We start from the raw sequence: 24,472 nt of genomic DNA, 5'->3' as shown, positions 1-24,472 counted from the left end.
TCCTGGCTGAGGTTGCTATGGACGATTCTCCTTATTGACTCTCCCTTGCCTGAGGTGTGGTGACCCTCAGGTTAAACCACCACCAGTCAGCTCTCTTTCTAATGACAGAGCTGCCCTTTGTTGTGGTAAGATGCTGGTAATGTATCTGAATGAATTGATCTAGTGTCAACTGCTGGTTAGCCCACGTGAATGTTACTGCAATGATCTCAATTGAATAATACAGCACTGACAGAGGCCAATTGGCCCATCAAGTTTAACCCAGCTCTTTCAAGGCCATCTCAACCCAAAACCTCACTTTTCATTATCACCTTTTCTCCCTGTGAAAGTTACCATTGTGTCTCTCTCCACCACAGTCTCAAGTAGTGCATTCTAGATCCTAATCACTCTTTGAGAAAAAAGGATTTGTGCTTGTGATAGGATCCAACCGAATGAAATGCTAAATTCCAGAATGAAACCTGCCTTTCGAGATCATATTGAGTTTTTAGAGATAGAAAAGCTTCAGATGCTTTTCCACAGCTGTGGCACAATCACTCAGTGGTTAGCACTGCTGCCTCACAGTGCTAGGGACCCGGGTTCGATTCCACCCTCTGGCAACCATCTGCGTGGAGTTTGCACATTCTCCCCGTGTATGCGTGGGTTTCTTTGAGTGCTCTGGTTTCATCCCACAGTCCAAAGGTGGGGTTTAGGTGAATTGGCTGTGCTAAATTGCCCATAGTGTTCAGACATGTGTAGGTTAGGTGCATTAGTCAGGGGTAAATGTAGACTAATGGGTCTGGGTGGATTACTCTTCGGAGGGTTGGTGTGGACTTGTTAGGCTGAAGGGCCTGTTCCCACACCGTAGGGATTCTATACATTCAAAAAAATGCTGGAATCCAAAGCAGATAAAAGGATGCTGGAAGAATACAGCAAATCAGGCGGTGTTAGGAGGTTGAGAAGTCAATATTTCGGGTATTAAAGCTGAAAATGTGTTGCTGGAAAAATGCAGCAGGTCAGGCAGCATCCAAGGCGCAGGAGAATTGACGTTTCGGGCATGAGCCCTTCTTCAGGATTAGATGTGGAGGTAGGGGGAGGTACGGAGGAGTTTTGTGTTGGTTTAGCTAGGTAATGTGGTCGTAAGTCTGTGAGACATATTCAATCGAGACTGTGGATTTTCTTTTTACACAAAAGAATTAAGAATACAAATAAACCAAACCTGTCTAAACACTGAAGATAGTTAATAGGATCTAAAACATACAACAAAACAAAGTGTCAACTTGTTTTCTGACAGCATTTGTCATAGAGAGGTTGAACCCTATATTGCGACTCTTAAGGGGTTTAATTGACTCCTGACAATTCCTAACTGTGGACCCAATTCAATTAATCCTCACTAGATCTATAGTTGTGAGCTTATTCATAAAACTAATGGCCTAAACTTTATCAGTTTTAATAATCTGCTAATTTCTAAGTAAAACCTCCTGGTTTGGAAGTTTCATAATTTAAATCCTTCTTCTGAGGTAACTTATTCTCTGAACAGAAATGAATTGCTCTTCTAAGGGAGAAGTTAAACTGACATCCAAACTCTACACCACTGTCTTCTGAACTGGACTGAAAGACTTGCTTCTGAACTGAATTAAAATAAAAATCTTGACCATCCCAGACCTTTCTAAACTGAAAACAAATCGATTGGCCTCACATGTTTACTCTACCTGTTGCAAACCCAACAGTATAAATGTCCATTCATTAACGTCATAGAAATTTGCAGTCGCTTAGTCTCTGACAATCACATTCCAAAAGGCTTCTCTGACCTATTTTGTTAAAAAGAAAACTTTCACGAAAGTAGCCAATGTCCATATGCCACCGTTTTGAAATCCAAAGTCCGAAAGTGAAATTCCATGAATGTTGCTGAGAAACGACACATTGTATAGAAACCTTTCATCTTGTACTCGGTACAGCTTCAACAGAATGTGGTTTTTTTTGCTCAAGTTCTGTATTCCTAAATGATGTTAAATATGAAGTATTCGTCTTTCACCTGAGTATCACAACCAATCACTTGAACTCTATACCCTCTGCATGACCATACAAATAAGGAGTAAGATCAAGCCATTTGGCCCTCAAGCCTGCTTGTCATTCAGGAAAGTAGTACCCAATCAACTCCATATTCCCACCTACTCCAAAATAACCTTTTGGCTCCCTTCTAAGTCAAGAATGTATCTACTTTTGCCTTTAATCTATTCAGTGACCCTACCTCCACTGCTGCCTGGGGAAGTTAATCAGTCAGTCTGTTTGGTACAGGCTTAAACATTGACTCAAATAGCAGGAGAATTCCCCAACATGGAATGTTTGGGTCTATCTGAAACAGCAATCAGGGCCCTGCTTTGCTGTCTGATAAATGGCTCCCTCCGTACAGCAATGCAATGGTAGTCTCGACTCCCAGTGAGTGGGGAGCTCAAATCCTGGGAGTGGGACTTGAACACAGATACAGAGCTGAGAGCACACTGACAGCTAAAGCAACCGTTCTGTTCTTAAACTGTGTACTGCTGCACAGACAAGTTATGCCTTGACTTGAAAATCTTTAGTTCCTGATCACAAGGTCCTATCTGAGCAGGCATATCAGCATTCACAAATTAATTAGGATTAAGATCTGACAGTGATATCAAAGGCCTGAGAGCAAGAAGGCGTAGGATTAGTTATTAGGCAAGCTTGAATTTAGTTTATCTTGTTGGAATGCCAATTTTCTCTCTCTCCCTCCCGGCATTGAGTTTGTACAGGGCAAGAATTCCACACTAACCTGGCACCAATCGGCAAGTCTACTCCGCAAGCCCTTTGAGTTAGCATTTTTTTAAAATACCGATGCTTCCTTCGCAACACATAAGTGCCACAGGCAAAACCAGCATTCATTTCCCTTCCCTAATTACCCTTCGAGGCATGTGTTGGAATTGATCTCAACTGGGAGTCACCAGTAAGACAGTAGATGTCCTTCCTGCGGACTCCCGAACCCCACTCCCAAAATGGGAGTCGCAAACCGAACCGCACCAGTTAAAAACTAAAAAAAACCATAAAAACTCAGAGCAGGAGTAGGCCATTCTGCCCCTCGAGCCTGCTCCAGTTTACTATCATGGCTGATCTTATCTCGGCCTCAACTCCACTTTCCTGCTCGCTCCCCATAACCCTTCAACCTGTTACTAATTACAAAGCTGTCTATTTCCTCCTTAAACTTATTCAGTGTCCCAGCATCTACTGCACTCTGGATAATGAATTCCACAGATTCACAAGCCTCTGAGAAAAATCATTCTTTTTCACCTCTGTTTTAAATCTGCTACGTTTTATCCTAAGGCTGTGACCTTTCAAAGATTGTCCCACAAGGAGAAACATCTACTCCATGCCTCCATGCCCTTTTAGCTTCTTGTATACCTCCATTAGACCTCCTCTCATTGTTCTAAATCTCGTGAGTAGAGACCGAAACTCTCTTCATAAGAGGAGCTGCTCAACTTTTGAATTGGTAACTGTATAGTCGCCATTAAAGAAATGAGCTTTGTAAGCCAAAATTGCAGCAGTCAGAATGGAAGCTATATCCCCAGACTGTGAGCTTTGGCTAGCAGATTACTGTGCGCTCCTTGCAGAGAGGGGGACAACTACTGTCTTCAAGATCAGAGAATAGATGCTCACTTTAAATGGCACTTTACTCTGCAGTGAGCTGACAAGGAAACCAGCTTTCCTTTCTGGAACCACTGCTGCTCGCCCTAATGAACATGAAATATTAATCAGAAAATGTGTTGAATGAAAGAGTAAGTGTGTGCAGTGGAAGAGAAGATCTACAAGCACTTCAGGTGCATTTGCCCACGACATGTTCAGTGAGCATATTTTATCAACACAGTGTCATAGATAAGTAGGAGAAACTAAACAAGATAATGATGAAAGGCAGTGGATGAAGTAGTTTACACACTCACCTATACCATTGGATTGTGAGATTACTGCTGCCGTCTGTGCTGGCTTGATACGTTATCTTATAGCAACTGGCCTGTGATATTAGTCTACATTTGAATTGCATTTACAAATACTCTATTTCCATTTTACCCACAACAATTTTTTTTTCCAATTTAGAATGAATAACAAAGTTATGGAATAAGTTAATCCACTTTATTTACACTTTCAGGGTAAATCACAGGCAAGGCCAACTTCTATGGAGCGTCCCTAGTTGCCCTTGAGCCGAGTGGTTTGTAGGGCCATTTCAGAGGGCACCTACCCATGTTGCCATGGCTCTGGAGTCACATGTAGAACAGAGCAAGTAAGGACATAAACTTCCTTCCTCAAAGACATTCCTCAAGAACCAAAAACAAAAGCTGAAATTGCGGGTAAAGCTCAGCAGGTCTGGCAGCATTTGTGGAGAGAAATCAGAGCTAGCCTTTCAGGTCCAGTGACCCTTCATTCAGACAAAGAATCATAGAGATGTACAGCACAGAAACAGACCATTTGGTCCAACTCATTCATGCCGATCAGATATCCTAAATTAATCTAATCCCATTTGCCAGCACTTAGTCTATATCCCTCCAAACCCTTCCTATTCATATACCCACCCAGATGCCTCTTAAATGTTGTAATTGTACCAGCCTCCACCACTTCCTCTGGTAGCTCATTCCATACACGTACCACCCTCTGTGTGAAAAAGTTGCCCCTTAGGTCTCTTTTAAATCTTTCCCCTCTCACCTTAAACCTATGCCTTCAAGTGCTTGCCTTTCCTCAGAATTCAATGAACCATGTGGATTTGGATGATAGTTTTATGGTCTCCATTATTCAAGCTGTCACTATCTGATTTTGTCTTCGATGAATTGACTATAAACCTCAGCAGCTGCCAAAAGTCAGATTTAGGCCCTAATCCCCATGACAACAACCTGGATCTCTAGATTCCGGGTTGAGCAATATTACATTAAATTAACACTTGCAGAGATGTTACAACACCACCTCTGAAGCAGGGGGACCTGAATCCAAACCTCCTTACCCAGAGGCTGGGATACTATCACTGCACCACAGTAGCTATAATGTGATTAAGGCTTTGTGCTATATTCAAATGATTGCAAACAGGGGCAGGCGCAGTTCATTTGGTCTCTTGCTTCTGCTCTGCTATTTAGCGTGATCATGGCTCATTTGATAGCTGCTGTAATACAACTTTATTGATAGTCCCCCATAACCCCCACCTCTAACGTGAATGGCAGGTGTCTTTTCCCCACAGTGTGGGGGTTAAAGTCTAGGGGCATATTTTTAAGGGGAGAGGAGAAAGATTTAAAAAAATGAGGGACAACCTTTTTACCTAGAGAGTGGTTTGTGTGGAAGGAACTTCCAGAGGACATGGGGGTGCAGGTGCAGTAAGGGGACGTGATTGCCTAGTGGTATTATCGCTGGACTGTTAATCCAGAGACCCAGGTAAGGTTTTAGGGACCTGGCTTCAGACCATGCCATGGCAGATAGTGGCATCTGAATGTAATAAAAATCTGGAGTTAAGAATCTAATCATGACCATGAACCCATTGTTGATTGTCAGAAAAACCCATCGAATTCACTAATGTCCTTTAGGGAAGGGAACTGCCATCCTTACTTGGTCTGGCCTACATGTGACTCCAGACCCACAGCAATGTGTTTGACTCTTAACTGCCCTCTGGGTAATTAGGGATGGGCAGTAAATGCTGGCCTGGCCAGCGATGCCCACATCCCATGAATGAATTAAGAAAAGGCTACAGCATTTAAAATACATTTGGATAAAGTATGTGAATAGGAAAGGTTTGGAGGGATATGGGCTAGGAGCAGGCAGCTGGGACGAGTTTAATTTGGGAATATGTTTAGCATGTACTGGTTGGAACGAAGGGTCTGTTTCCGTGCAATGTAACTGTATTATGACTCTGACAAATCTGTCTGAATCAGCCTTGAACAATGATCCAACCTACAGTGCTCACTGGTGTCTTTCCCCTCCAGTCTGTCTTAAATGGGAGTCCCCTTATCTTTCAATTGTAAGGCAGCTGAAAGTGAATCAGCAGCCTGTTACACCTTTCTCTCCAATTTCATTTCTGTTGAAATGCCTTCCGACATTTTACTGTGTTAATGGACCGACAGAACACTAGCTTGTTAGCTGGTGAAGAGCTCCCCCTGCACCTCTCTGAATGGGGCCAGGGCATTGTTTACATCTGTCTGAGAGAGAGAGAGAGAGAGAGAGAGGACAAGGTCTCGAGTTAACTGCTCCATTTGAAAGCTCCCAGCTCCAATGGTGTCACATTCCTCCAGCGTTGGAGGCTGAGGGGTGACCTTATAGAGGTTTACAAACTTATGAGGGGCATGGATAGGATAAACAGACAAAGTCTTTTCCCTGGGTTGGGGGAATCCAGAACTAGAGGGCATAGGTTTAGGGTGAGAGGAGAAAGAAATAAAAGAGACCTGAGGGTTACTTTTTCACGCAGAGGGTGGTACGTGTATGGAATGAGCTGCCAGAGGAAGTGGTGGAGGCTGGTTCAATTGCAACATTTAAGAGGCATTTGGATGGGTATATGAATAGGAAGGATTTGGAGGGATATGGGCCGGGGGCTGGCAGGTGGGACTAGATTGGGTTGGAATAACTGGTCTGCATGGATGGGTTGGACCGAAGGGTCTGTTTCCGTGCTGTAGGTTTCTATCACTCTATCTGTAGCACGTTGTCAGCCTCGATTTGCTATCATGACTCTGAGCTCGGTCTTCAATTTACCATTTTATGACTCTGAGGTGAAGGGATGAGGCTGAGACAGATCCTTGATCTATTTGGGAATTGGAGGTTACAGGGAAGGGCAAGAAAGTAAGTATTATTGGATCCTCCATGATTCTACTGAATGGTGGAGCAGGCTCAAGGGGCTGAATAGCCTTTACCTGTTCCTATTTGTAATGGCTTTGTGGAGATTGCTACCAATACCCTTAAAGCTATAAGGGGAGGTGATAGTCTAATGGTACTACCACTGGACTGTTAACCTAGAGATCGAGAGTGTGGTGCTGGAAAAGCACAGCCAGTCAGTCAGCATCCGAGGAGCAGGAGAATCGACGTTTCGGGCAAAAGGCCCATGTAATGTTCTGGGGACCTCTGTTTGAATCTCACCATAGCAGGCGCAGAATTTGAATTCAAGAAAAATCTGGAATTAAGAGTCTAATGACCATGAATCCATTGTCAATCACCAGAGGAAAATCTCACCTGGCTCACTAACCTGCCTGGTTCACTAACGGTTCGTTAACCTACCTGGCTCACTAACTTACCTGGTTCACTAACGGTTCGTTAACCTACCTGGGTCACTAACCTACATGGTTTGTTAACCTACCTGGGTCACTAAGCTACCTGGGTCACTAACCTTCCTGGTTCATTAACCTTCCTGGTTTGTTAACCTTCCTGGTTTACTAACCTATCTGGTTCACTAACCTACCTGGTTACTAGCCTACCTGGTTCCCTCATGGGAAGGAATCCATTATCCTTACCCGGTCTGGCCTCCATGTGACTCCAGACCCAATGTGGTTGTCTCTTAACTGCCCTGTAGGAAATTAGGGATGGGCAATAAATACTGGCCTCGTCAGCAATGCACTCATCCTGTGAATGAATAAATAAAAAGCTAACATGTATGTGTAGAATAGTTAGATAGTTGAGCAAATTTGATGGGCTTTTTTGTGAGCTGTAGGCCTGTATGACTCTGAATGTACACCAGTCAGGATCATAATGGAATGCTCGGCACTTGCCCGGATGTGTGCAGCTCACAAAGCAGCCCAATGGCTTAGCAGCCCATCCTCCCAGGTCCCAGTCTCATGATGTGCAATTGTACATTACCAAAGGTAAATGCAAATATCCATTCTTTGATACTTGTCCTTGTGTGATGCCTTATGTCTCACAACACACACCATCTTCTTTCTTCATTCACAAAATGTGGGCAACACAGGCAAAGCCAGCGTTTGTTTCCAATTCCTAACTATGGGAATTGTTTTATTGTGAGGAGAATTGAACGTTAGAGCATAAAGGAGGTTATGCTTCAGTTATGCAGAGCATCTGGAGTACTGTGTACAGTTCTGGTCAGTGTATGTGCACAAGGATGTTAAGGCATTGGAGACAGGGTTACTGGACTAATATCTGAAATGTGGGGATTGCCTTATTAGGAAAGGGTGGCCAGGCTGGGCCTGTTTCCACTGGGGTTTAGAAGAGCCAGGGTCACTTAATTGAAACATAAAAGATCCTGAGTGGACTTGATTGGGTGGATGTGGAAAAGATGTTTCCTCTTGAGGAAGAATCTAGAATGAGAGGTCATAGTTGAAAAATAAGGTGTTGCCAGTTGAGGACATAGATGAGGAAACATTTTTTCTCTGAGTCTTTGGAATTCTCTTCCTCAAAAGACAATGGATGAGGAACCTTTAAACATTTTTAAGGCGGAAATAAGTTTGTGATGACCAAGAGGGATGAAAGATTATCGGGGATATGCAGGAAGCCGAGTTGAGGATAAAATTAGATCTGTCATGAATTTATGAAATGGTGGAGCAGGCTTGAAGGGCCGAGTGGTCTTCTCTTGTTTTTTGTTGGTGTGTTCATAACTGCTAGGAGAAAGTAGGACTGCAGATGCTGGAGAGTCAGAGTTAAAAAGTGTGGTGCTGGAAAAGCACAACCGGTCAGGCAGCATCCAGGGAGCAGGAGAGTCGACGTTTTGGGCATAAGGCCTTCAAAAGAAGGGCTTATGCCCGAAACATCGACTCTCCTGCTCCTTGGATGCTGCCTGACCTGCCGTGCTTTTCCAGCACCACACTTTTCAACTCAGTTTGTAACTGTTGTTGAGACAATGTTAATTGTCTGCAATCTGCATAGTGATGGTGCACCCACAGTTCAGGGAGAGAGGGAGCTCCAGGATTCTGACCCAGCTGCAGTGAAGGAACGGCGATATATATTTCCAAGTCAGGATGGTGAGTCATTTGGAAGGGAACTTGCAAGAGGTGGTAATCCCACGTATCTGCTGCCCTTGTCCTTCTAGATGGTAGAGGTTGTGAGTTTGGAAGGTGCTGCCAAATGTATTGAGAATAAAAGATGGGGAGGATTAGCAAGGGAGTTCAACGGTTTCGGGCTGGAGACATAGTTAGAGTTAGTGGGTGATGGAAGTGAGGGATTTATGAGATGCCAGAATCAATGCATTGGTGGATACCTGCTTCTGGTGCAAAGGGACAATGAACTCAATACCATTCCAACTCAATCTGGTGGGGAACCCATTTCAATATGTAACGCACTGCAATTCTTTCTGCTATGCCCAATCCACAGCCAATATAAACATGTTCCATACTTTATTTTCACTTCAGGTAAACTTTGGGGTTGGCATCTTTTACACAGATCCAAGTCAAATCAACACTTTTTGATACACTTCATATTTTCCACCCAGCTTCCGCCTGAGTATGTATTTCACTCTTCCATTTTTCAATTGTGCCCACTCTCTCTCTCAAACATTCCTTCCCTCCCCATCCCTCTTTGTCTGTGTTTGGTATCGTAGAGTGGAAACACTGTGTCTGCTTCATTCCCATTTAGCACTAAGTGAATCTGCTCCCCTTGGTGCACATGTTGCCTGCTCTTCTTAACCAGAAGTGACAGATTCCTTAAATGTTTAATTCATTTTCCCACTTTCTGCTGTCATCAGTGCATCCATGCATGCGTGCCCCTTTGAATTATTTGTTAGTCTACGTGCTGAACTAGTTCAGGTGACTGAAAGCTTGGTTTGATAAAGTTGGTTGTAAGGAACATCTTAAAGGGAGAGAGAGAGGGACAGAGAGATTCAATTTAATCAAACTCCCTCCCTCAGTCGTGCAAAAAGCACACACCCAGTGACTGACTCCATCTTGATTTCCCCTGATTTAAATCTGAAATACTTCCAGCAGTGTCCTGATTGCCATGTTATTTGTTATTTTCAAAAGGGGGAATCACGCACTGTTGGATTTATTTGTTAAATTTCCCTTCTAGCTGAGCTGGGCAAGTTCATATTTGAAGTGGAGGTTATTTGGAGTGCTTCCTGCTGCTGGGGAAGCACAAGGTTGACTGCTACACTGTGAGCTCCAAACAGAAGTGTCAGGATTTGTCGGCATTGGTTACGCTCGGGCCTGGGGTGGGTGGGGGAGGTGGGGTGGTGGGGGTTTGTGGGGGGGTGGGGGTGGATTTGGAGCTGTTGAGATTGGTTTGGGGGTTCCTGTCTCCCCTCAGCTGTGAACCCCATCTTCACATACCCATCAGATTCAAAACAATCTGTACTTATAAAACAGCGTTAGCATGGTAAAATTATCCATTTGGCTTCACAAGACTAATGATCACACAAAGGCGATATGCCCAACAATGAGCAGAAGCAGATTATTCCTTCTTATGCCTCTGAGAATTCCCCCACAGTGCAGAAAGAGGCCATTTGACCCATCGAGTCTGCACTGACCCTCTGAAGAGCATCCCACCCAGACCCAGCCCTCTACCCTATCCTTGTAACCATGCATTTCCCAGTGACCAACCCACCTACCCTGCACATCCCTGGACACTATGGGCAATTTCCCATGGCCAGGTCGTCTAACCTGCACATCTTTGGACTGTGGGAGGAAACCGGAGCACCCAGAGGAAACCCACGCAGACATGGGGAGACTGTGTAAACGCCACACAGACAGTCGCTCTGAGGGTGGAGTTGACCCTGGGTTCCTGGCACTGTAGGGCAGTGGTGCTAACCAAATAGAAACAAGACGGATGACCAAAAACCTTGGCAAAGGAAGTGAGACATAGATCAATAGGAAATAGGTGCGGGAATAGGTCATTCGGTATAGTGAACCTAATGTCCCACTCATTAAGATCATGGCTGATCATCAACCTCAAGTCCTTCCTTTAGATCAGAAGCCCATAAGATATAGGAGCAGATGTAGGCCATTCAGCCCATTCATTCAATGAGATCTCCCCTGCTGTCCCTGATGTCATTGGTATCCAGAAATCTATTGATTTCTGTCTCACTGCCTCCACAGTCAACTACAGTGGAGAACTCCAGAGATTCACCATGTTCTGAGTCAAGAAATTCCTCCTTATCTTAAACTTGAATGGCTTGTCCCTTATTGTTAGATTTTATCACTAGTTCTAGACTCAATAGCCACATCCGTGCCCTGCAACAATTTTGTAAGTTTAACTGTAAGTTTCACCACTCACTCTGGGGCAGTTAATAGCTAATCTAGAGGTCGAGGCTAACACTCTGGAGATACGAGTTCAAATCGCCTTGTGGCAGGTGGGAAATTTAAATTCACTGAATGTGTTCTCAATTTTAATGCCATGGAACTACCTTCAATTGTCATAAAGACCCATCCTCATTCACTAATATCCTTCAGGGAAGGACATTTGTCATCCGAACCTGAGCTGCCAATCTCTGATCAGATCTAAACTTTGTACACCTGCCCCCTTTCAGTTGTGAATGGTGGTGGAGGGCGCAGGGGGGTACAATTAAACACCCAATAGGAGTAGAGGGCTCCACGATATCCTAATCCTCAATGCCGGGGAAAGTTCATGATATCAGCGCAAATGTGGAGGTGCCGGTGTTGGACTGGGGTGGTTAAAGCGCAGAAGTCACCCAACATCTTACTTCACCTGACAAAGGAGCAGCGCTTCGACAGCTCGTGATTTCAAATAAACCTGTCGGACTGTAACCCGGTGTCGTGTGACTGCTGAATGACTGAAAACAATGAGGCTGAAATGTGTGGATCCATCTTCAGCCAAAAATGACAAGCGGATGAACCATCTCGACCTCTTTCAATGGTCCCCAGCATCACACACACACCAGTCTTCAACCAATTCAGTTCAGTCCAGATGATGCCGAGAAACAGTTGGAGACGCTGGATACCGCAAAGGCCCTGACAACATTCAGGCAATAGTAATGAAGACTTGTGCTCCAGAACCTGACGGTCCCCTAACCAAGCTGTTCCAGTACAGCAACAACACTGGCATTTACCCGACAATGTGGAAAATTGCCCAGGTATGTCCTGTGCACGAAAAGCAGGAGAAATCCAACCCGGCCAATTACCATCAGTCTACTCTTGATTTGCCCCAGAGTGAGTGGTGAAACTTACAGTTAAACTTACAAAATTGTTGCAGGGCACGGATGTGGCTATTGAGTCTAGAACTAGTGATAAAATCTAACAATAAGGGACAAGCCATTCAAGTTTAAGATAAGGAGGAATTTCTTGACTCAGAACATGGTGAATCTCTGGAGTTCTCCACTGTAGTTGACTGTGGAGGCAGTGAGACAGAAATCAATAGATTTCTGGATACCAATGACATCAGGGACAGCAGGGGAGATACCAACAGAAGGGGAGCATAACTACAGAAGGGGTTATCGATAGTGTTCTCAAGTGGCACTCAGCTTCAGAGCTTAAACATTGTAGCCCCAATTTCTTTGCATGTACACACCCAACAAACAGCCATCTGTGTATTTTTATTCCTGCAATCTTTCTCCTCAAACAGCTTTCATTGTTATTTATCTGTATCTCTCTCTTCCTATACACATCTTTTGATCTATGTCCTATCTATGTTTTAACCTTGTACATGTCCATCTACATCTCTCCACTGATCTTTTCATTTTTCTACTTCTCTTTATGTACCTATCCTTTTCCCTTCATATGCTTGTGTAACGTATGGGGCTGTGTCTATCGGATTGCTCACTTCTCTCGAACGTCACCTCGTATTTCTAGCTCGATAGGAACTTAGCTCTCTGAGACAGAATGAATAAAAGATGAAACTGCCAGAAATCTAAATTTAATGGTAGAAAGTGCCGGAAGCAGGCATTGGATGCATGGAAAATATGAGTCAGATTATTACTTTAAATGTGGACTCTTCCCCAAGAGTGGAGCAGTAGAAAGCCAATGAATTCATTAACAAAACTACTTTCATAGAATCCCTCCAGTATGGAAGTAGGCCATTCAGCCTATCAAGTCCACACTGACCCTCCAAAGAGCATGCCACCCAGACCTACCCTATCCCTGTAATTCCCATGCCTAGTCCACATTTTTGAACTTTGGGAGGGAACCCATGCAGACAAGAGAAGAATGTGCAAACTTCACACAGATGGTTGCCCAAGGCTGGCATAGAACGCGGGTCCTTGGCGCTGTGAGGTAGCAGTGCTAACCACTGAGCCACCGTGCCAACCTAGTAAAGTACAGGCCATTGGATCAGTACTGTCTTTCTAACAGACCAACCTAAAATTGGTGTCATGGTTGCATATTGGTGAAGTCACTGGGCTAGTGAACCACCAGGCCAGGCCAAGCTTTTGTGAACGTGGATACAAATCCCTCCAAACAGTTGATGAGATTTATTGATAATTTATAAAGCTGGTCTCTGTAATGGCAACTGTGAAATTGTGATTTAAAGCACATCTGCTTTAATTAGTTAAAAATCACACAACACCAGGTTATAGTCCAACAGGTTTAATTGAAAGCACACTAGCTTTCGGAGTGACGCTCCTTCACCAGGTGATAGTGGAGGGCTCAATCCTAACACACAGAATTTATAGCAAAAATTTACACTGTGATGTAAATTTTTGATATAAATTCTGTGTGTTAGGATTGAGCCCTCCACTATCACCTGATGAAGGAACGTCGCTCCGAAAGCTAGTGTGCTTCCAATTAAAACTGTAGGACTATAACCTGGTGTTGTGTGATTTTTAACTTTGTACACCCCAGTCCAACACCGGCATCTCCAAATCATGACTGCTTTAATTAATAATTCTGGTATTGAAAGCCACTTTCAGTTATAATGACCATGGCACAATTGTTTCACTATTCTCCCTTAGGGAGGGAAATCTGTCAACTTTATCTAGCCCGGTCTACAGGTAATTCCAGACAGACAGCAATGTCACTGACTGCTAATTGCCTCTCAGTTAAATGACAGGGTGGGACGTGCAACATGACACCAAAATTGGAGGTGTAGTGGACAGCGAAGAAGGTTACCTCAGATTACAACGGGATTTTGACCAGATGGGCCAATGGGCTGAGAAGTGGCAGATGGAGTTTAATTCAGATAAATGCGAGGTGATGCATTTTGGGAAAGCAAATCTTAGCAGGACTTATACACTTAATGGTAAGGTCCTCAGGAGTATTGCTGAACAAAGAGACCTTGGAGTGCAGGATGATAGCTCCTTGAAAGTGGAGTCACAGGTAGATAGGATAGTGAAGAAGGCGTTTGGTATGCTTTCCTTGGTTGGTCAGAGTATTGAGTACAGGAGTCGGGAGGTCATGTTGCGGACATTGGTTAGGCCACTGTTGGAATATTGCATGCAATTCTGGTCTCCTTCCTATCAGAAAGATGTTGTGAAACTTGAAAGGGTTCAGAAAAGATTTACAAGGATGTTGCCAGGGTTGGAGGATTTGAGCTATAGGGAGAGGTTGAACAGGCTGGGGCTGTTTTCCCTGGAGGCTGAGGGGTGACCTTATAGAGGTTTACAAAATTATGAGGACCATGGATAGGATAAATAGACAAAATATTTTCCCTGGGGTCGGACAGTCCAGAACTAGAGGACATGGGCTTAGGGTGAGAGGGGAAGGATATAAAAGAGACCTAAGAGGCAACTTTTTCATGCAGAGGGTGGTACATGTATGGACTGAGCTGCCAGAGGAAGTGGTGGAGGCTGGTACAATTGCAACATTTAAAAGGCATCTGGATGGGTATATGAATAGGAAGGGTTTGGAGGGATGTGGGCCGGATGCTGGCAGGTGGGACTAGATTGGGTTAGGATATCTGGTCGGCATGGACGAGTTGGAGTGAAGGGTCTGTTTCCGTGCTGTACATCTCTTATGACTCTATGACTCTAAATACTGGCCTTGTCAATGACACCTAAAGAAGAGAAAAAATATCCCACAGCTTGATGCTGTCTGTGTTGCCCTGGGACTCCTTCACTTTTCATCAGTTTTTATGGTGTTGTATAAATGATCCCTAGACATTTAAGGAGATGTCTTCATCATTCTCATGACTTCTGAATGTACTTCCCAGGAGGTTGTACAGGATGTTGGTGAAGCCTTTTCTGGAGTGCTGTGTCCAGTTCTGGTCGTCCAGTTATAGAAAGGATATTATTAAACTGGAGAGGGTTCAGACAAGTTTTACCAGGATGTTGCCGGGTGTGGAAGGTTTGAGTTATAAAGAAAGGCTGGATAGGCTGGACTTTTGTCACTGGAACGTAAGAGGTTGAGAGATGAGTTAATAAAAGTTTACAAAAAGGGGTGTAGATAAGGTTAATGGTAGTTGGCTTTTCCCTAAGATGCGGAATTTCAAGGCTAGGGGGGCACAGTTTTAAGGTGAGAGGAGAGAGATTTAAAAAAGGCATAAGAAGCAAATTTTTTAAAAAGAGGGTGGTTCGTGTGTGGAATGAATTTCCTGAGGAAGTGCTGGATGTGGGTTCAAATTTTTTAAAAAGAGGGTGGTTCGTGTGTGGAATGAATTTCCTGAGGAAGTGCTGGAAGGCTATTCAGCCCCTCGTGCCTGCGCTGCCATTCAAGATGATCATTGCTGATCATAATGCAACCTCAAATCCAATCCCCACCCACCCCGATAACCTTTCAACTCCTTGCTTAACAAGAAGTCTTGTACCTGTGCCCTAAAAGTATTAACGGGCCTTGATTCCAACAACCCTTCAGGATGAAACTTCCCAACAGGTATTTCTCTGAGAGAAATACATTCATCTAATCTCAGTTTTAAATGGGTGAACGCTGATTTTTAAGCATTGACTCCTAGTTCTAAGAGTCTTTGCCTCTAATGAATTGACATCTTTCCTTAAATGAGGTGACCACAATTGTCCATTGCACTCCAGCTGTGTTCTCAACAGAGTCCTGTATAAATAAAGCATAACCTCAAATCTTTTATGTTCAATTCTTCTTGAAGTAATGATAACATTTTATTTACTTTCCTGATGATTTACTGTACCTGAATACCAACATTGTGTAACTTTTTTTCACAAGGACCCTGATCTCTCTGCAGCTCTGAACTCTTACCTCTCACCATTTAGATAATAGACTTTTTTATTCCTACTGCAAAATGGACAACTTCACATAGTATTCCATTTGCCACACCGTGGCCCCCTCACGTGACCAATCAATATATTTTTGTAACCTCCTTGTGTCTCTTCACAATTCACTTTCCTGTCTAGAAAATTTGACAATAATACATTTCCATCCCTTCATCTAAGTCATTTATCTAAATTATAAACAGTTGAGGTCCTCGCACTGATCCCTATTACCATGCAATACATGTTGCCAACTATTCTGTACTTCCTGTTTGCCAGTATGTCTTCTATCCATGCCAGTGTGCTCCCTACTACACCTGGAGACAGTTTTAAAAATACCCACATCAACATTTGATGTTGCAGCTTCTGAAATCTTAGTAGAATCTACACATTCCTTTTATTCAAAGCACATAATACCTCCTTAAGAAACTCCAGTAGATTAGTCAAACATGATTTCCCTTACATAAAACCATGGCGACTCTGCTCAATTACCTTGAACTTATCCAAATGCCCTGTTATATTTTCTCACATTTTCCCCATGATGATGTTAAGCTAACTGGCCTGTAGTTTGCTGCTTTCTCTCTCTATCCCTTTTTGAATAAGGTGGATATGTTCATTATCTGCAATCTTATGGGGCTATCCCCTGAATAAAGGAATTTGGAAAATTAACAGCAATGTATCAACTGTCACAGTAACCACTTATTTTACAAACCCGAGGATAAAACCCATCAGGACCCAAGCACTTCTCAACCTGCACCTCCAACACTCAGTACCGCTTCTCTGGTTATTGTGATTTTCCCGTGTTACTCCCTCTCTTCCCATCTCCTGGTTTATTGCTGCTTTTGGCTGTTAATTGTATCCTCTTTGGTGAAAACTGATATAAAATATCTGTTCAATTCATTTGCCATTTCCGTAGTTTCCATTATTAATTCTTCAGACACACTTTCTTTAGGATCGACACTCACTTTGTTAACTCTTTCAACTTCAAACATTTACAAAAACTCTGTTTTTATATTTCTGGCTAGCTCTCTCTTCAAACTAATTTTTCTCCCTTTATTAATATCTTTGTCATTCTTTTGATGTTCTGGCTAACGTTCTGAACTGCCGTCTGTCATTGCACAACTAAATGCTTTTTATTTAGTTTGATACAATCTTTAATGCTCTAATTAGCAACACAAGGTAGTCTGACCAGTGGACATTTTCTTCCTGTTGTAATGTGTTTATTCATCTATTTGGAAGTGTCTCACTGAAATTTCCGCCAGTGTATCTCTATTGACTTATCCTTGAGCCAAGTTTGCCAATTTACTTCAGCCCACTCTGCTGTCACACCCTCATTAGCTCTCCTGCATCGACGTCACATCTAAATCATTTACTGCAGCCATACCCTCTATTATTAATTGTTTTTATTCATTCATGGGATGAGGCCATTGCTAGCTAGGTCAGCATTTATTGCCAATCCCAGGAGGCAGAAAAGAGTTAACCAATGGGTCTGGAATCACATGTAGACTAGACTATGTAAGAATCTCCCTAAAGGACATTCATGAACCAAGTGGGTTTTTCCATCAATTAGACACTTAATTGCAGATTTTCTTTTGTTATTGAATTCAAATTGCAGCACTTGCTATGGGAAGGATTTGAGCCCAGGATGTTACCTGGGCATCTAGGTTAACAGTCCAATGATAATACCACTGGGCTATCACCTCCCCATGAATTGCTTATCTATCCTGATGCCTCTGGACATTTGCTGTACACATAGACCAATGACACATTGGTTTAGTGACTGTTCAGGGGGATTTTATCAGCAGCTAAGATGGTTTGATGAAGGAAGAGGAGAAGAAAAACCATGGGTGCCGGGTTATTTGCATGACTGGGTTGCTCTGACTGGCCAATCTCTGGTTTTGCAACCTGTGTGTATCATTTCCCTGGAAGGCTCATTTTCGCATACCACACAGGCAGTTATTGTAATGACTATTTACTTTCATTAAGCAACCTCTGCAAAAGGACCACATCGCATTGTGAGCACACCACCAAGGTTCAAGAAAAAAGAATTAAAGAGACAGTGGGAAACTATAATTAAAAAGCATAGCATGAGAACTGTCCCGACAACAGCACAGAAGGCAAAAGAATAGATTTAATAGAGGGTTATGAAATAATGATGGGTTTTCATCAAATGTTTAAGAAAAAGACTATATCCTCTGTTGGAGGAGACAATGATGGGAGGGTGATGGTGGGTTTATTAATTTAGAATCCCATAAAACATTGGCATTTCATTTATTGCACAGAAACAGACCATTTGGCCCATTGATGTGTTCACGCCTCTTCTCATGCTCCGCACCTGACCCTACTGCCATATTTTACTATTCCTTTCTCCCCTATCAACGTTCTCCTCAAATATGCCCATGCTCTTCTCATACTATCCTTACAGCAAGTTGCATGCCTTGGGTGAAGACATTTCTATTGAGTTACATATTGAATCCATGAGGGATAATGGCCACCAGCTTTGTTCTGTGGCATACCAGCGAAGGCTTTTCTCTTCATTTAGCCTGGCAGACCCTCTCATAATCTGAAGGATCATGTTACCATACCCATGCACTCTCTACGGGTGCTGCTGGAACTCAAAATGCTTTGCCATAGGGAGTGGTCAAAGGAGAAACCACTGCAACTCTAAGGTGAAATATATTATCACTAGATAGCTAGGAGCATGTGAGATAGGCCAAATGGCCTGCTGTGCAGTGAGCCTTCAAGATTCATGGTGATTCACAATGGCTCAGTGGTTAGCACTGCTACCTCACAGCACCAGGGTCTTAGGTTCAATTCCATCCTCGGGCGACTGTCTGTGTGGAGTTTGCACATTCTCCCTGTGTCTGTGTGGGTTTGCTCCGGTATCCTCCCACAGTCACAAAGATGTGCAGGCCAGGTGAATTGGCCATGCTAAATTGCCCATAGTGCTAGGTGCATTAGTCAGAGAGGAGGTGGGTTGCTCTTCGGAGGGTCGGTGTGGACTGGTTGGGCCGAAGGGCCTGTTTCCACACTGTAGGGAATCTAAGTGGGAAGTTAAAGTCAAGGGGACTGCCACTATGGTAGTGTCACTGGCTTAGTCATCCTGATGTTAATTCTCTCGGGATACTTTTTCCAAACCAATTATAGTAGCTGCTGGAACTTTGAAACAAAACACCTTCAGGGGCAACTGGGGATGGACAATAAATGCTGGCCAGCCAGTGATGCCCACATCCCACAAATGATTTTAGAAACACATTAGTGACCAGCATAAACATCACGAATTGATGTAAAAAAGTCTGTCTGGTTTACTCCAGCAAAGGATTTGAGAATATAACCTTTTGACCTTGTCTTGTCAACATGTGACTCCAGATTGACAATAAAGTCACCATAGTCGTCTTCTCTCACCAGAGGAGGAAGTGAGGACTGCAGATGCTAGGCAGTCAGAGTCAAAAATTGTGGTGCTGTAAAAAGCAGAGCAGGTCAAGCAGCATCCAAGGAGCAGGAGAGTCGACCTTTTGGGCATAAGCCCTTCATCACACATTCCTGATGAAGGGTTTATACCCAAATTATTGGCTCTCCTGCTCCCTTATCTCACCAGAGGTAGACAAATTGAGTGAGGAGAAGAGGATAAGAAGGCAGGACCTTCATGATAGCCTCAGCTGGTGTGAGAATTGAACTCACACCATTTATAATACCCTACATTGTAAACCAGCTATCCAGACAACCGAGCTAACACACCACTGTCATTGATGCGGACTGCCATCTGAAATAGCCCAGTCAGCCATTCAGTTAGGAATGGGCAACAAATGCTAGTCTGGCCAGCATTACCAACATCCCATGAGAGAATTAAAAAAAAAGGAAAGCTCAAGACTTAAGTGGTAGTTAGTTGAAGTCACTTTTCTAAGAACATAGGGACATGGCAAGATGAGGATTTTGGGGGTCCTGGGGAAGTACGAGTCAGAGTAAGAAGACAATAATAAAACAGGATTTTAACCTGGAGGAGGACCTGAAGGTATAGTCGTTGGTAGTACCTGTGGGAATTACTCTTATATGATAATGTCTCCATTATGACCAAACACTAGCAAGTTCAGGTGATTAGGCGAAAGTGGGTACTGCAGGTGCTGGAGATTAGAGTCAAGATTAGAGTGGTGCTGGAAAAGCACAGCAGGCCAGACAGCATCCGAGGAGCAGGAAAATCGATGTTTCGGGCAAAAGCCCTTCATCAGGAAGTTCAGGTGATTATTTAGTGTTGCTTCCCCACTCACTTGCGCCATCTTCCCATAAATTATTGTTTCAGGTGGACTGTCAATTCTTCAAGCCTGAATATTGTTCAAAATAAAAATAGAAATTGCTGGAAAAGCTCAGCAGGTCTGGCCGCATTTGTGAAGAGAACTCAGAGTTAATATTTCAGGTCCAGAGACCCTTCCTCAGAATTGTTCTGTTTGAGTTCTGAGGAAGGGTCACCCGAAACGTTAACTCTGATTTCTCCTCACGGATGCTGTCAGACCGGCTGAGCTTTTCCAGCAACTTCTGTTCTTGTTTCTGATTTACAGCATCCGCTGTTCTTTCATCAACTATAGTTCAACACTATTTACTTCAACACGGGCTGACACCATACCTGGAATGAAGACAGAAAATGCTGGGAATTCCCAGCAGGTTAAGCAGCTTCTGTGAAGACAGAGAGACAGAGGTCACTTTTCAGTTGGTTGAGAATTGTGTTTCATGGTTCAGTCTTTCAGTAAATTCACTGAATGTGATGTAACCAACTTACAGTTGCAGATGCCAATTATGCCAATTTTGGAATATTGCATACAACTTGTCCTGCTATAGGAAGAACGTTGTTAAACTAGAAAGGATGCAGAAAACATTTTCAAGGATGTTGCTGGGACTGGAGGGTTTGAGTATTAGGGAGAGACTGGGGCAATTTTCCCTGGAGCGTTGGAGGCTGAGGGGTGAATTTATAGAGGTCAAGAGGGGCATTGTTAAGGTGAGTGTCTAAGGTCTTTCCCCCAGGGTAGGGCAGTCCAAAAATAGAGGGAATAAGTTGAAGGTGAGAGGGGAAAGATTTAAAAGGGACCTGAAGGATAAGTTTTTTTATCCAGAGGATGGTGCACATATGAAACAAGCTCTCAAAGGAAGAGGCAGATACGGTTACAATGTTTAAAAGACACTTGGACACGTACATGGATAGGAAACATTTAGAGGGGTATCGGTCAAACACAGTCAAATTGGACTAGTTAAGTTTGGGAAACTTGGTTAGTATGGACGAGTTGGACTGAAGGGTCTGTTTCCATGCTCTATGACTCTATGATACATTTCAATGCAACTTACAACAAAGAATTGCACGGTTATGACCCCATTTTAGAAGATTTGTCAAGCTCATTCCCAATTTGTCGACCCCTTTAGATGAAGTATTTATCAAAAGGAAGACCTTTATGCCTTTTCTGGATGACACAGAAAATTAACTCAAGATACTGTGCATGCAACAAATTAATTTGAAGATTTATTAATATGGGCTAAGAAAACAAGAGTAAAAGGGGTTGTGTTGAACTTGTATAAGACAGTAATCTGCCTCCAGCACTGCATGCTGCGTTATAGGAAGGATGTGAAGACATTAGACAGAGCGCTGAAAAGATTCATGAGGTGAATCAAGGGTGAGGGGTTTCAGATATTTAGATAGATTGGAAAAGCTGGGGCTGCTTTCCCTGAAGAAGTGAAGGCTGACAGGAGATTGATTGATGTTTTCAAGTCATGAGAGGTTCAGGTAGGGAGAAAGTGACCCTGCTTGTGAAGGGGTCAGCAATGAGAGGACACAGATTTAAATTAACAAAAGTGACACGAGGGGAAACATTTTCTCAGATCAAGTGGTTAAGGTCTGGAACACGCTGCCGGAGAGTGTGGTGGAGTCAGGTTCAATCGAGATGTTCAAAAGGGAATTAGATGTTTATGAGAAAGTAGAAAATGTACAGGGTGACGTGAAGAACGCATGGGAATGGCGCGAGATCCACTTGGAGAGCCAGCACAGACAATGCGGGCCTCCTTTGGCCATATAACAATGCTGTGATCTTGCTTAATTTGCTCAGAGCAATGCCGCCACCACTTTTTTTGCGTGGCAGGATCACAAAAAAATGGGTGAAGCAATTTATGTTGCTGTTATTTTACAACCTCTTATTCCTGCCATGAGGCACCAAATGCACAGATGAGGCCTTACCGTAATCTCTCATGACAGTATAATTGGTAGCAGACTTGGATCTGAAAACCCTTTACTGCTGACATTTGGGATATTTGATTTCCATGACAATTCTTTTTTGGTACTTTTGGCATTTTCACTCCGAGGGAGTTTTACCAATGTAGGTGCTTGTACTGCTGATTCTAATACCCTGAGCAATGGAATTGTCACTTTAATCTTCATTCAATCTCTCTCCCTCTCTCCTGCTTCTTTAAAAGCCTGCACTAATATCTTTCAATAAATACTACAGACACTGGAAAGCTGAAACAGAAACAGAAAGTTCTGCAGAAACCCAGAGAGAGAGAAGCAAGAGTTACAGCAGGGTGGCTCAGTGGTAAACATTGCTACTTCTTAGCGCCAGGGACACAGGTTCGATTCCAGCCTCGGGTGACTGTCTGTGTGGAGTTTGTATGTTCTCCCCGTGTCTGCATGAGTTTCCTCCCACAGTCCAAAGATGTGCAGATTAGATAAATTGGCCATACTAAATTGCCCAGAGCTTTCAGGGATGTGTAGGTAGGTGCATGAGTCAGGGGTAAATGCAGGGGAATAGGTCTGGGTGGGTTACTCTCTAGAGAATGGATGTGGACTTGTTGGGCCAACTGGCCTGTTTCCACATTGTAGGAATTCTAAGATAAACAGAGTCAGAATTGAAGGGTGGTAGAAATGTTGTTATATTTCCCTGTTGAAAAGGTCGAGGAAGTGGTTGGTCAAAGGGAGGTTCTGGGGGCGGAGGTGATCACTAGATTATTAATCTAGAGACCAGTTAATGTTCTGGGGACCTGGGTTCGAATGTCACCATGACAGATGGTGGAATTTTAATTCAATGAAGTCCGGAATTGAGAATTTAATGATGACCATGAATCCATTACCAATCATCAGAAAAACCCATCTGGTTCATTAATGTCCTTTAGGGAAGGACTTCCATCCTTACCTGGTCTGGCCTAGATGTGACTCCATACCCACGCAATGGGGCTTTATCTTAATTGCCCTCTGGGTAATTAGGGATGGGCAATAAATACTGGTCCAGACAGTTACGCTCTCATTCTGGGAATGAATAAAGCAAACTATGATAAAATAATGAAGGGTGTAGATAGAGTTGATGGTAGTTGTCTTTTCCCTAGGATGGGGAATTTCAAGACTGGGGGGGTACATTTTTAAGGTGAGAGGAGAGAGATTTAAAAAAGACATGGGTCAAAGTTTTTACACAGAGGGTGATTCACATGCGGAATGAACTTCCTGAGGAAGTGGGGCATGTGGGTGCAATTACAATGTTTAAAAGACATGAATAGATGGATCCATGAATAGGAAAGGTTTGGAGGGATATGGGCCAGGAGCAGGCAGGTGGGACTAGTTTAGTTTGGGATTATGGTCAGCATGGACGGTGTGGACCGAAGGGCCTGTTTCCATGTATAACTCTATGATTCTATAACTGTTACTGTTCACTTTGACTTTTGTATCACAGCATTTTTGTTATTTCTTGTCTCTGACCATCAACCCTGTGATGTGATTGAACCAGGTCAAGAGCGTGGCCCTGGAAAAGCACAGTTGGTCAGGCAGCATCCAAGGAGCAGGAGAGTCGATGTTTCGGGCATAAGCCCTTCATCAGAAAAGCTTATACTCGAAACATCGATTCTCCTGCTCCTCGGATGCTGCCTGACATGCTGTGCTTTTCCAGCATTACACTCTCGACTCTGGTCTCCAGCATCTGCAGTCCTCACTTTCTCCTGTGCGATAGAACCGTAACATCTTGAGGGTCTTGACAAGGTGGATGTGGGGAGGATGCTTCCTCTGATGGGAGATTGCGTAATCTTGGGTCCCTTGATAAATCATCCATTTAAAACAGAGCTGAGGTGAATATATTTTTTTCTCAGAGTGTTGTACATAAGATACTGAAGGGAATTGACAAAGTGGCCGTAGAGAGGACCTTTCCCCATGTGGGGTAATCTAGAATGAGAGGTCATAATTTTAGGACAAGGGGTGACAGACTTAAAGCAGAGATGAGGAGCAAAGATTTCTCTCAAAGAGTCATGGATCTGTGGATTTTTCACCTCAAAGTGCGGTAGATGCTGGGACATCGAATAAGTTTAAGGAGGAGATAGATTTTTGATTAGTAATGTGTTGAAGGGTTATGGGGAGTGAGGCCGAAATGAGATCCACCATGACAGTATTAAATGGGCTGAATGGCCTACTGCTCCTAGTCCGTATGTGAGTTTTTGGAACTGTCTTCCTGAAAGATGGAAGCAGCCTTGAATATTTTA

At 43.4% G+C, this 24,472-nt stretch overlaps 1 protein-coding gene across 1 annotated transcript in view; it reads left to right on the top strand.

The window, feature by feature from the left end:
• The window catches only part of wnt10a (wingless-type MMTV integration site family, member 10a), a 75,611-nt gene that overhangs the window by 9,655 nt on the left and 41,484 nt on the right, over positions 1 to 24,472 (top strand). The gene's annotated exons all lie outside the window — the stretch shown is intronic.

Source organism: Chiloscyllium punctatum, chromosome 10 (assembly GCF_047496795.1).
Source record: "Chiloscyllium punctatum isolate Juve2018m chromosome 10, sChiPun1.3, whole genome shotgun sequence".
NCBI lineage: Eukaryota > Metazoa > Chordata > Chondrichthyes > Orectolobiformes > Hemiscylliidae > Chiloscyllium > Chiloscyllium punctatum.
This window is presented reverse-complemented; position numbering and strand designations above follow the sequence as displayed.